This window comes from Ursus maritimus, unplaced genomic scaffold, assembly GCF_017311325.1.
Source record: "Ursus maritimus isolate PB19 unplaced genomic scaffold, ASM1731132v1 scaffold_27, whole genome shotgun sequence".
NCBI lineage: Eukaryota > Metazoa > Chordata > Mammalia > Carnivora > Ursidae > Ursus > Ursus maritimus.
The window spans coordinates 38759088-38772164 of record NW_024425230.1 but is presented as its reverse complement, the minus strand read 5'-3'; the positions used below and the strand labels follow the sequence as shown (position 1 = coordinate 38772164).

At 45.9% G+C, this 13077-nt stretch overlaps 1 protein-coding gene across 3 annotated transcripts in view; it reads right to left on the bottom strand.

Moving 5' to 3' along the window:
- The window catches only part of DAPK2 (death associated protein kinase 2), a 115515-nt gene extending 115273 nt beyond the window's left edge, over positions 1 to 242 (bottom strand). For 2 of the 3 annotated variants that reach the window (XM_040643131.1, XM_040643135.1), the window contains exon 1: positions 135 to 242. The gene's annotated coding sequence lies outside the window, so the exon portion shown is untranslated. The remainder of the gene's footprint in view (positions 1 to 134) is intronic. The other variant, XM_040643132.1, reaches the window with a different exon arrangement.
- Between the last annotated feature and the right edge of the window lie 12835 nt (positions 243 to 13077).

The following is a 13077-nucleotide window of genomic DNA, read 5'->3' as shown; positions in this document are numbered from 1 at the left end:
GGGGGGGGCGGCGTCAGGGACCGGGGCGGCGGGCTCTGGGGTGCCGAGAGAGCGCCCCGGAGCAAAGTGCCCCCGCCAGCCCCAGCCCCCGCGCCCTGTCCCGCCCGTCGAGCCCGCACACGGGCGCTACTCACGGCGGAGGCTGCGCTGGGCGGGCACGGCGGGCACGGCGGGCGCGTCGGGGTGCGCGGCGCGCGGCTCTGCTCTGCTCCCGGCCAGCTGCCCGCCCGCGGAGCCGCGGAGGAGCCGAGGGGGCGGAGCGGCCAGCCCCGTCCCAGGCGCCGGCTGGAGGCGCGCCCCGCGTCCCGGGACGGGGGTTGGGGCGCCCCCTGCTGGGAGCCCCCCCTGGACAGCCGCGAGGTGAGGGCCGAGAGCCTCCTGCTAGGTCCCGACACACCTCCAGGAGTCTCGGCGAGAGCCGGGGGCGACACCCTCCGGGGCGTCCTTAGCGGTTCTGCCGCTCACGCGCTGTGTGGCCTTGGGCAAGTCAACTGACCTCTCCAAGCCCGATCTGGAAATTGATGATGATCTGATATAGCCTGGCACAGTCGCTCAGAAAATGGTATTTCCTTGTCCCCCCGTCCCTCGCCCCCCCCAACACATACACCGTGAGAGAGGAAGTCGCACGAGGGAATAGGCCGTTTCCTCCCTCCCAGCCAGGATGCTCCCTGACGGCTTCTTCTGGGAACCTCACCACCCAAGTTTCACAGCTGGGTGGGGGCTGAGGTGGAGAAGGACACTCCCCTCGTCACCACCAACCCCCAGCTTGGGAGCGGCCTAACCTCATCTGCCCTTTATGCTCCCTCCCCCCAGCCTCTGCGTGGTTGGTGAGTGAAGCCCCACATCACCATCGAGCCTTCCTTAATAAAGGACTTGGCAGTGGATTCCTCCTCTCTTCCTTATGCCAAAAATCCCAGGAGGAAAAAAAACGAGAACGAGAGTGGAGAGGGTGATGGGAAGAAGGAAGCGGAAACAGAATCACAGCCAAGACAGAACTTACTTGAAGACAAGAGACAGTTTAGGGAAAGGAAGTGGAGGCCCCTTCCCAGAGTTTCCCGTCCCTAAGTCACCCACGGGGCTCCTCAAGAGGTCCTAGAGGAAAAGCTGTTAGATTCTGAGTTCTGCTCTTTGATTCAAAGCCCTGCTCTGCCATTACCCATGTGTAGTCTCAGGCATGGCACCTGAGCTTTTCCTTTATCAGTAAAGTGGGGCAAACACCCCTTCTTATAGTTTCTAATGGAGCTATTATGGGACTGAAATGGAAGTATGTGTAAGGGGCGCCTGGGTGGCTCAGTTGGTGAAGTGTCTGCCTTCAGCTCAGGTCATGATCCCGGAGTCCTGGGATCAAGCCCCACACTGGACTCCTTTCTTACTGGGGAGCATGCTTCTCCCTCTACCTGCTACTCCCCTTGCTTGTGCTCTCTCTCTCTTTCTCTGACAAATAAATAAAATATTTAAGAAAATAAGTAAATAAATAAATAAAATACCTTTTTAAAAAGTGTAAGATGTACTTAGAAGACGTCCACCAGTGTGAGTAACCTCCCCCACACAGACTGGGGTACTGACAAGTACAGATGAGCCCTGCCCCCCAGCTGACCAGTGCCTGGACAGGCAGGAGAAATATCAAAGAGCTTCCTTGTTTGTAAACTTTATTACATCCCAGGACAGTGCAGGCTCTGAGCCTCCTATTCCAAGAGCACCATGCTACTTAGAGTAATACCCAAGACCATAGGTGGCTTCCAAAGTCAGTGACAGAGGAAGACACCCACTGAGGTTTCACCAGTGCAGGGAGACCCTTTATCCTCAGTCTACCCTCAAAACACACACACACACCCATTTCCAGTTATCTATTGCTATGCAACAAGCCCCCTCAGCCTTGGTGGCTTGAAACAGTGATCTTGTCAGGCTCACAAATTCTGAGGGTCAGGAATTCAGACAGTACACAGGATGGCTTATGTCTGCTCCACAATGTCCAGGACTTCAACTGGGAAGAACTGAGTGGTTGGGAATGATTTGCATGGCTGGGGAGGTGGAATATTCTGGAGGCTTCTTCATTCACGTCATAGCCTGGGCTATGATGAATCCACGCTGGACTCAGCCAACACTAACAGAACACCTATATGTCACCTCTCCATCCCTTCCCCTGTGAGCCTCATGCTTAACACCTAATTTGCAACAACAGCATCCCCTTGCGTGAAGCAAAACAGACATTCTTAGGTTTGATACTTGGCAAATTAGTCAAAGAACATCACGGCGGGAAGGGTCATTGTCAATCATCCCAGCCAGGCTGTCATTTTTCAGATGAGGAGACAGAGGCTCTGAAAAGAAAAAGTGACTTGCTCAGGTCACACAGCTGGTGAGAGTCAGAGCTAGGATTAGAACCCAGCCTCTGCCAGATTCTGTTTGGTATTCCTTCCACTGTACTTGCCAAATGCAATTGCCTAGGGAGGTACCATCTGGAAATGCATTTTTTGCTTAAGGTTGAGTGAGGCTATCAGACCCTCACCTGAGAGCAGCCACAAGACACTGAGCACTGCACATGGGACCAAGGTGGCAGTGAGCAGAGAAGGAAAGGCCCCGAGGTTAGTGGTAACAAGTGCATCTATTCCAGAATGAATCCAGAGGAAGGACCGGGTATTAAGAACTAAGAATCAAGTAATTCTGCTCCAGCTGCTACATGCTTCCCACGGCTGACAAAATAGAACAAATGCCTCACTCTGGAAATTAAGGCTCCAACCTGCACTTCCCAGGCCTACACACACATCCTCTTCCCTCTTGTGTCTGCACAGCCAGCTCTTTTGCCGGTTGGATTATTGGCTGTTCCTGCCTCCACGTTTTTGTGTAAGCCACTCCACCCACCCCGAGTCCCATCCTACAAAATCATATCCATCCTTCAAGGGCCCTCTCAGGTATCATATCTTCCACGGATATGATCTTCCCTCCAGATGGCTTTCTCCCCTGGGCCCCACCACTCTTGGTTTGTACCTAATTGACATCCTCCTTCCCCTGTTTTAGTTAACATCAGTGTCCACTTCTCTTTGCCTTTAGGGCAAGGACAATGTCTCATTCATCTGTGTACCCAGTCAGTGGCTGATGGCCCAAACCCAATAAAGTTTGTTAAATTGGATTGCTAGGATGTAAATGGCGCAAGACCAAAACTGTCTTGTTTTCTATTGTTTCCCAAGGATACCAAAGTCCCTGGAACTTAGTAATCATATGTTGGATGGAGAGATGTATAACTCATTTCAATAGCTGCCATATATAGCATTTCTTCCAGCATGTGCCTTCTCAGCCCCAGGAACTTTACTTCAAGGTGGATGCAATGATCCCTTTTTACAGATGAGGTAGCTGAGGTTTGGAAAGCCGACCTGCCCAAGCTCCCCCAACTTGTAAGTGGCTGAGCTCTGCTGTGAATCTGGCCTGCCCATCTCCAAAGTCCAGGTTCTTTCTGCTCCCCTGCCCCTTCCACACACTGTCTGCCCTCGATAGAAACTTCCAAGTATTCTAAAATGGTGTTAATACAGGGGTTCTCAGCCCTGGCTACACATCAGAATTGCCTGAGAGTGCTTAATAATCCCCATGCCCAGACTGCACCCCTCACCAATGACATTGTAACCTCAGGGAGTAACGTCTGGGCATCAGTAGTGGTTAAAACTCCCAAGTGATTTCAGTGTACAGGTTGAGAACCACTTTGCTCATGCCACAGAGATATGGGGAAATGAAAGCACCCTCCATCAACCCACCAAACTGCAAAAACATCTGAGCACCTGCTTTGTGCAAGACACTCCAAGGGACCGCGAGATGGGTGAGTCACAGGAGCTTGAAGCTTCCACAGGGAACAAGCCCACAGGGAAAGAGGTAAGCGTGGCAGGCTGTGAAGGGGAATGAAAGCGGTGATATCCTAAAGCACGCTTTGGTGCCTGGCAAGAGTACAGAGTCTAAGAACCTGCGGACGAGGAGACAGGGCAGGGATTAAGATGCTGCATATGTTGGGGTGCCTGGGTGGCACAGCGGTTAAGCGTCTGCCTTCAGCTCAGGGCGTGATTCCAGCGTTCTGGGATCGAGCCCCACATCAGGCTCCTCCGCTATGAGCCTGCTTCTTCCTCCCCCACTCCCCCTGCTTGTGTTCCCTCTCTCGCTGGCTGTCTCTATCTCTGTCGAATAAATAAATAAAATCTTAAAAAAAAAAAAAAAGATGCTGCATATGTTGGCTGGGCAGCTGGCCCTGGGGTCGGCCTAGAGGGTGCATAGTGTGAGGACAAATGACGCCAGATGCCTGCAGGCAGTTTACTCACTGTGCGATCTAGGGCAAGCTTCTTGATCTCTCTGTGCCTCACTATCCCCAGTGGTCAAGTGGAGCACTTGTCAAGAATAGCACTTGTCTCCTAGGTTGTTGTGAATATTCAATTCATTATGGATCCATGCAAAGGACTGAGATCAGTGTCTGGCACATGGCAAAGTGCTCAATGAGTATTAGCTCTTTTAATTTTTCCTTAAATGTTTGGTGTGAGCATCCCTAGGGGAGGAAATGGATCTTAGCCATCTTTGCACCCCACCCACCCCCAGCCTGGCCCAGAGCAGGTTCTTAGCAAGTGTCAAATGAAGTCGGAATGCAGGCTTCTTGACGATGGGTCCAGTGCTGACTCTTAGGCTATCAGAGCAGGCCGGGAGAGGCGACAGGTGGTTCCTCTCTGGCTGGCTCGCCTCCTGGGTGGAAGGCAGGCAGGAAGGCTCCTCCTCCCAAAGGTGGCCTGGTGGCCTGACTTCTCAGCCCTTCCCAGCCCTGCCTACCCTGCCCTGTGCCCTCTGCTCTCCCACACCCAGCCAGGCAGGGCCAGGGGGTGTGGAGCAGGCCTGGAAGCCCTTCCCGTTTCCTCCCTCACTGGGTCCTGCAGCCAGAGGTGCCTGCTTCAACCTCTAGCCTTACTGGACTCAGCAGGGCCTTGATCCCACCAAAAAAGGGGCTGGGCAAGGAAGACCTTGCCTTTTCCTGGAAGCCTGGAGGATGGGGATTTCCTGGGCATGTATGCACTCCCATTCACTCTGCAAACATTCAAGGACACCTCCTGGGTCTGGGTGCCATTAGGGGCAAGTATACAGTTAATGCCCAGGAGTGTCAGGTCTACTCCAGCAGGCATCATGAGGGGCTGGAGGGGAAGGAGAGGCTTGATTCGAACTTGAAAGAAGAGGACCAGGTGAGCAGGAGGTGACGGGGAGGGGAGCACATCAGGTGGGGGCGGCTGTGTGCACAGAGGGCTAAGGGTATGAAACAACCTGCCAGTGACTGCCCCGACTCCCACCTGAGCCAGCACGGGAGTCACACTGTCGGATCACGACCCAGGCATCGGCCGTCACCTTCAGTTTGGGGCAGAGGTTGGTGTCGTGAGCATGGAGTTCTCAGAGAGGGCCCCCAAACTGCACCCACCTTTAGGGCTACAGATTTCACCTACCTACGTGTCTAGGCTGAGGTGTCAGGTAGGCCTATTATACTCCTGCTCAGCCACTCTTGGGGGAAGTCACTTTTCCTTCTCTGAGCTTCAGTCGCCTCATCTGTAAAAGAGGAATATTACAGCTTTCCCTCAGGGTTGATGTGAGGACCAGACAAAATACTTGAGAAAGCACTGGTATGAATGTCACCTTCCCTCCCAAAACTGATGTGTCCCCCTCTCAAGATGGTCTGTCATTTGTGCCGTATCTCTCCAACCATGTGGTTACTGTCCCTGAAATATTTTCTTCCTTTCACCTTCATTTATCCAAGACTCTGCTCCATTCCAGCCTCATTTACTCTAAATAAAAGTATTTTAATAAAATAATACACAGACTACTCATCAATGGCAGAGAGAAAAGGGAATCTGGCAGATACCACCTTAATAAAATGTCCAAATTGTAATAATGGGACAAACTGACATGATGTGTCGTGCTGGGAAAGAACATCACCTACGTAGTATTCCTGCCAAAAATGTGGGTGCTGTATCTGGTCAAAAGGAAACAATCAGACGAATCCAGATTGAGAGACATTCTGCAGAACAACCAACCTGTACCCTAAATATATTATTGTCACAGGGCGCCTGAGTGGCTCAGTCAGTTAAACATCTGCCTTCAGCTCAGGTCGTGATCCTGGGATCCTGGGATTGAGCCCCACGTAGGGCTTCCTGCTCAGTGGGGAGTCTGCTTCTCCCGCTCCCTCTCCCCCCTGCTCATACGCTCTCTCTCTCAAATAAATAAATAAAACCTCTAAAAAAATTATTTTAAAAAAGTATCATTTTCACAAAAGAAAACATAACTTCTCTATATTAAAGGAGACCGAAGAGATGACAACTCTGTGCAGTGTGTGACCAGTGAGGGGATCCTGGGTTAAGAAATAGTTAAAAGGGACATTATTGAACAATTATGAAAATTTGAATATGGACACTTCGTTATGTAATCAATCAGTGCTACAGTTTCTGAGTGGAGAATTATATTGTGGTTACGGAGGAGAATGTCCTTATTCTTGGGGCATGCATGTTGAAGTATTGGGAGGAGAAATGGCATTCTGTCTACAGCTGTTCCTCAAATGGTTCAGCAAAAAAGAGAATGTATATACGTAGAGTTAGAGAAAGCCAACCATGGCAGGCTATTAACAGCTAACAAATCTAGTTGAATTCTCCTTGCAACTTCTCTGTAAGTTCGAGGTTTTTCAAAACCAAAAGTTGGAGAAAGTGAATCATAACATTTATTATGGTAATTAGCAAAAAAACGAAAAATACAAATTGTTGAAGCTGGTTGTCTTTGGGGAGTGGGCAGGAAAGGACACTTCTAGTTAACATTTTATACTTTTTGAACGTTTTCTGATTTTGCTCTGCTTCTGTATTACTCTTGTGATTAAAGAAAACTAGTAATTAATTAATAAAAGAAAATATGTACAACGGAGGTTGCTCTGAGGATGTAAGCTTGTATCCGTGGAAGCCCCTTCATTCCAGAAAAGAATTAATAAATACCACGTTTAGTGCCTGTTAATGCTCATTAAGCTTGTAGATGTATTCATGTGCATGGAGCTGCTTAGAGCTCAGTCTCGCTTCCTCAGCCTCATTTCTGCTCAACAACAGCACTTATTAAAGGGCTTACCTTGTTTTACTAAACCTTGCCAAGAGGAAAAAATACTGCCAAGAATATTAAATATCACTAATGTGAAGACCTATTAGGATGTAAATATCTTTCAGAAATTGATGAACATGACAGAGTGAGTCGACTCATATCTTGGTGTTTATGTCCTATTATCTCCTATTTTTTTTTAACCAGGGGGTTCTTTGTCAATCTCCTTAGCCCCTATTTTAGTCTACAAAATAATTAATCTAGAAAATTTTGCACTTTATTCTTTTAATTCACTTTAATCTGCGCAGAGAAATTACTTGCCCAAATCACGCTGATCATTGGCAAATGCTCAGTAGGAATCCAGACCTCTTTCCATATATCCTAACTCCGTAGTCTTGTCTCTGAGTTTTCCGTGCTGTATGAATGTGGATAAGTCACTCAACACCTGCCCACCATTTTCTTACCTATAAAATCAAGTAGTAGGATTAGATTAATGTACTGTCAGCCCCCACGGTCCCCAATGGCAGCCATGTATTTCACTTGGGGAAATGAAGGTCCGGCAATACTCGGCAACTTGGTAAGTTTTACCCTGCAAGGCAACCTTGAGCTTGGCATATGTATTTGTTGTATATTCTTTTTTTTTTTTTAAAGATTTTTTATTTATTTGACGGAGATAGAGACAGCCAGTGAGAGAGGGAACACAAGTAGGGGGAGAGGGAGAGGAAGAAGCAGGCTCCCAGCAAAGGAGCCCGATGTGGGGCTCGATCCCAGGACTCCAGGATCATGCCCTGAGCCGAAGGCAGACACTTAACGACTGCGCCACCCAGGCGCCCATCGTGGTATATTCTGACTCATCTGAACAAACTTCACCTTGACGTTACCACGGGACACTGATACGACGCCTCAGGAATCCAGTGACAAGGAAACTCAGCTGATGTGACCCAATTTAGCTTAATTAGCTGAATCAAGACAGCATTAACATCATCCACCACCAGCACCAGCACCGAAGCACACATTCCTTGAAATCAACGACAACTAATAATCTTGGCTACTGGGTTATAAATCATTCTCAATTCTGCATAAATCTACAGGTTCACAACTGTGGACCAGGCTCAATATTAACCACTTATTAACCACTCCTGTGGTTGTTAAGGATATTAATGAATCCTTGGAAGCCCCAGAGAGCCAGAATCCACTGTGGCTTCTAATGGGTAGAAATTTAAACTGGAAGGAACCTTAGTATCTACCACCTTCATTTTATAGAAGGAAGAAGGAAACCGAAAGCAAGGGAAGTGACTTTTACCCAAGTTCATACTTGTCTGGGCAGAGCCAGGATTAAAGGTCAAGTCTGACCCATCATCCAGTGGACATTCCTTATGTGAAATGCCAAAGGCTGAAACCCTGAGAGAAGTTGAATCCCTTCATTATGACCAAGGTGAGCCCTGAAGTAATTCACCAAGAAAATACTATACCAGGAGCTGTGGGAGACTTAGGGGCACCTAAGAAGATAGAAAATAAAAAACAAGCTCAAGATAACCAAGAATATGAGCAGTGTGATACAGTACTAGGCCCTAGGAGTTTGGATAGAAGCAAAGGAAACTTCCCCAAGGGGGAAAATAACATTTTACTTTATTTATCTCCCACCTTAAAAATATACTTTTTAAAAATGACTTTATGAAGGAGACATATGCCATAAGATGTGTGTGTGTGCATGTTTAATAACATTTATTAGGGGCTATATTATTAAAAGAAAGCATACTCATTGTAACTGAATTTTTTAAAGCAGATATAACTACTCTTAAATTTTTAATATATTTGCTTCAAGCCATTTTTATATGTAAATGCACTCTTGTTTTTAATTGGGATCATTTGGCCTAAATTATTTTATATTTTGCTCTTCTCTCTTATCTTGAGAATTTTCCCATGGAATTAATGAGTCTTTGAAAACACTGAATCCATTAAATGAATGCAGTATTAGTTAACACTTTACATATTGTTAGACATTAAGTTTTACATTTCTCATTATAAAAAAATGTGACCCGGGTGCCTGGTGGCTCAATAGGTTAAGCATCTGCCTTCAGCTCAGGTCATGATCCCAGGGTCCTGGGATCGCCTTGCATCAGGCTCCCTGCTCAGTGGGGAGCCTGCTTCTCCTTCTGTCTCTGCCCGCCCCCATCACGCTCTCTCGGTCTCTCTATCTCTCAAATAAAGATAAAATCTTCAAAAAAAAAAAAAAGGTAATATGACCACATGGTTCATAAAGTAAAATTTGAAAATAATGGCCATGGATAAGATGGGCCCTTCAACAGAGGGTGTCAGGACAATAGTCATGAGAATAAAAAGAGAGTTGGCTCCATTCCTCATGTATACCAATATAAATTCCAAATGGCTCAAAGATTGAAATATGAAAAAAATAAAATCATTAAAGGATTAAAAATGAACATAGGAAAAATGTTTTATTACCTTGGAGAGGAGACAATCTTTCTAATTATGACCAAAAAATCCAGGATGCATAAAATTAAAGATTGATAAATTCAATCACATAAAAAATAAAACAACAAACACACGAAAAAGAAAACACTAAGAAAGAAATATTCATGGCAATAAAAAATGAGAAAAATCAAAAACAAGTGACAAACTGGGGAAAAAAAACTCGCAACACATATCACTACTCTCTAATATGTAAAGATCTCCTACAAATCATCAAGAAAGGGGCGCCTGGGTGGCGCAGTTGTTAAGCGTCTGCCTTTGGCTCAGGGCTTGATCCCGTTTCATCGGGCTCCTCCACTGTGAGCCTGCTTCTTCCTCTCCCACTCCCCTGCTGTGTTCCCTCTCTCGCTGGCTGTCTCTCTGTCAAAATAAATAAAATCTTAAAAAAAAAATCATCAAGAAAAAGACGAACCAGAAAAAAAAGGACAAATGATATGAATGGTTCACATTAAAGAAAATACAAATGTCTCTACCTCACGTAAAAATAATGCTTCACCTCACTCATGCTGAGGAAAATACTAAGTAAAATTCCACTGAGATAAAATTTTTCACCTATTACTTTAACAAACATCTAGAAGTTTGATAATGTCCTATTTGGCTGCAGTGCAATGGGCACTTTCATCCATTGATGGTAGGAGTGCAAAATGGCACAATCGCTACCGAGGGCAGTTTGTCAGTATCTATATAATGTAAATGCACAGATCCTTTATCCAACAATCCCATTTTCAAAAATTTACCCTAGAGATCCACTTGTAAATGTGTGATATGTGGTATATATACGGCTGCTCATTATAGCCTGGTCTGGAATAGCAAGATAACAGAAATAATCTAAATGTCTATTGACAGTCTTGTTAATAAAATATGATACATATAATGGAACACTGTGGCACTGTGAAAAATAATGAGGAAGTTCCTTGTAGATTGTTATGGGAATATCTCAAAGATACACTGTTAAGTAGAAAAAAAATAAAGCAAGGCATAGGACAGTGTGGTCTGGCATGATGTATGCTAAAAATTGTGCCAAAAAGGGTATATATATTTGTATTGGCTGTTGCAGGCATAAAAACTCTCTGGAGCGATAAGAAATTATTAATCATGAAACCTGTTGGGGAAGGGTGAAAACCGGGTGAACAGGGTTGGGAAGGAATCTTTTCACCATATACTTTAGAGTATGCTTTTTGATGTTTAAACCACCTGAAGGGGGCGCCTGGGTGGCTCAGTTGTTAAGCGTCTGCCTTGGGCTCAGGGTGTGATCCCAGGGTGCTGGGATCAAGCCCCGCAACAGGCTCCCTGCTCTACTGGCAGGGAGCCTGCTTCTTCCTCTTCCACTCCCCCTGCTTGTGTTCCCTCTCTTGCTGGTTGTCTCTCTCTCTGTCAAATAAATAAATAAAATCTTCAAAAAAACAAAACCAAAAACCACCTGAAGGTATTACTCATTCAAAAACTAAATCATTCGTGTTATTTATTAACATGTTAATTTAGTTTACGTTAGTTAGTAGACATTAATTAAACATGCCTATGCAACCAAAAAACTGGGACACATATTTGCAGTATGTATAACAGAAAATGCTAAAACCCGTACTGTGTAATTGGGTTGTTTTTAAGTGAACATCTCAGGGGCACCTGCGTGGCTCAGTTGGTTAAGTGTCTGCCTTCGGCTCAGGTCATGATCTCAGGGTCCTGGAATCAAGCTCCATGCTGGGCTCCCTGCCCAGCAGGCAGCCTGCTTCTCCTTCTGCCCCTCTCCCTGCTCCTGCTCTCTCTCTCTCAAATAAATAAAAGCTTTAAAAGTAAAAATAAATAAAAAGTGAACATGTCAATAGAAAAATGGGCAAAGGATATAAAGGGATTTAAAGAAACCCCAATAGAAATATTTTCCAATGTTTAATCTTAGCAAATAATGTGAATGGAAAAAAAGTAGCATTTTAAAATCTTCCACCTAGGGCAAAGTTTTTTTTTTAAATAACAATACCCCCCCCAAAATAAACAAAGTAACAATACCCAGTATTAGTGTGGGGCAGAGACACAAACCCCCATTCTTGGTAGGATGTTGATCAGTACAATTTCTTCAGAGGACAATCCAGCAATATATATCAAAATCTTCAAAATTATTCATGAACTCTGCAAAGTAATTCCACATCCAAGAAAGTCTTCCGTGATAATCACCCCAGTCAGAACAAAGGCAAAGCGCCCAGTGTGGCGTGGCACGCTCAACAGGGAGCGCTCTGTCTTGCACCTGGCTGACCAGCTGGGAACCTGAAAGCTGGCACTAAGGAGTCATGCTTTGCTGCCACCTAGTGCTCCCCAGGTGATTGCACCCAGCCGGCGAGGAAAACTGTCCCTCCATCAAGTAACTTAGCACCAAGGGGCCCTCTCCTCTACTTTTACTTAACAAACACTAAAATTAAGCATTTACTATGTTCCAGGCATTGTGTTCAACACTCCCTCTTAATCCTCTTAACAGCCCTATCAAGTACCTCACTTTACAGATGAGGGAACTAAGGTACAGAGAGGTTAGGTAACTTGCCCAAGGTCACACAGCTACCCAAGTGGCTAAGACCAGGATTAGAGCAAGGTGGCATGTTGGCACCAGGGTCTGTGCTCTGAACCACTGCCTTTGCGAGGGGCAAATGTCTGTGTGATAATAATAGTATTCGAAGAGAACCTCACAGCCCGTGCAGCAACTCCTACCCCTTCCCACAGCCCATCTCTCCCAAACAAGCTCGCGCAGGGACTGAGTCCACCTCTGCCAGATAGGCAGTCTAACCTGAGTCAGGGACAACCTGTGTCCCAGGCTAAATCCAGTAGGTTTAAAAAAAATTATTTGTAAAATATTTCATATATACAAAAAATATATAAGGAATAACATAACAAATACTCAGGACCCACCAGTAGCTTTAAAAAGAAAAAAAATAGTGCTTCCAGTAATGATGCATCAGTGATGCGTTTCAACCCTTAGTTCACTGGCTTGTTTTCTGTCACCGATTAACACACAAGGGGCACCAACTGGGCTATCAATGCAATGCGGCTTTTATAGCAATCCTTCTCCTTCCTAACAAACAGTCCTCCCCCAATTACAGTTAATTGAATCCTGCTGGAGACATCTACAGTTTGGGTAACAAAGCCGATGCTTCACGGTAGAGCTGAGAAAGCATCTCGATTATTCGTTGTGATCTAAGAAGGTAGAGGCTCCCAACCAAAGCTGTGAAGTCCAGGGCTCTGCAGAGTCATTGAAAGAACGGGAAGCCCAAATGCTCAGGCAGCATTATTTGCAGACTAGAGCTATAAATCTGGCTTCCACGGACTCCTTAGCAAATCCATGAAGCCCTGAAGTCACATGCAAAGTGTCATGTGAGTGCCTTTTTTCCTTTCAGAAAAGGAAAAGAATCAGGGTCCATTCCCTACTCTTATCAGATTCTCAAAGAGGCCGGAGACCTTCCAAAAAGGTTATGAATCATTCTTACAGATCAGGGGCCGGCAAATGACCCACAGGCCAAATTCTTCCTACTACTTGCT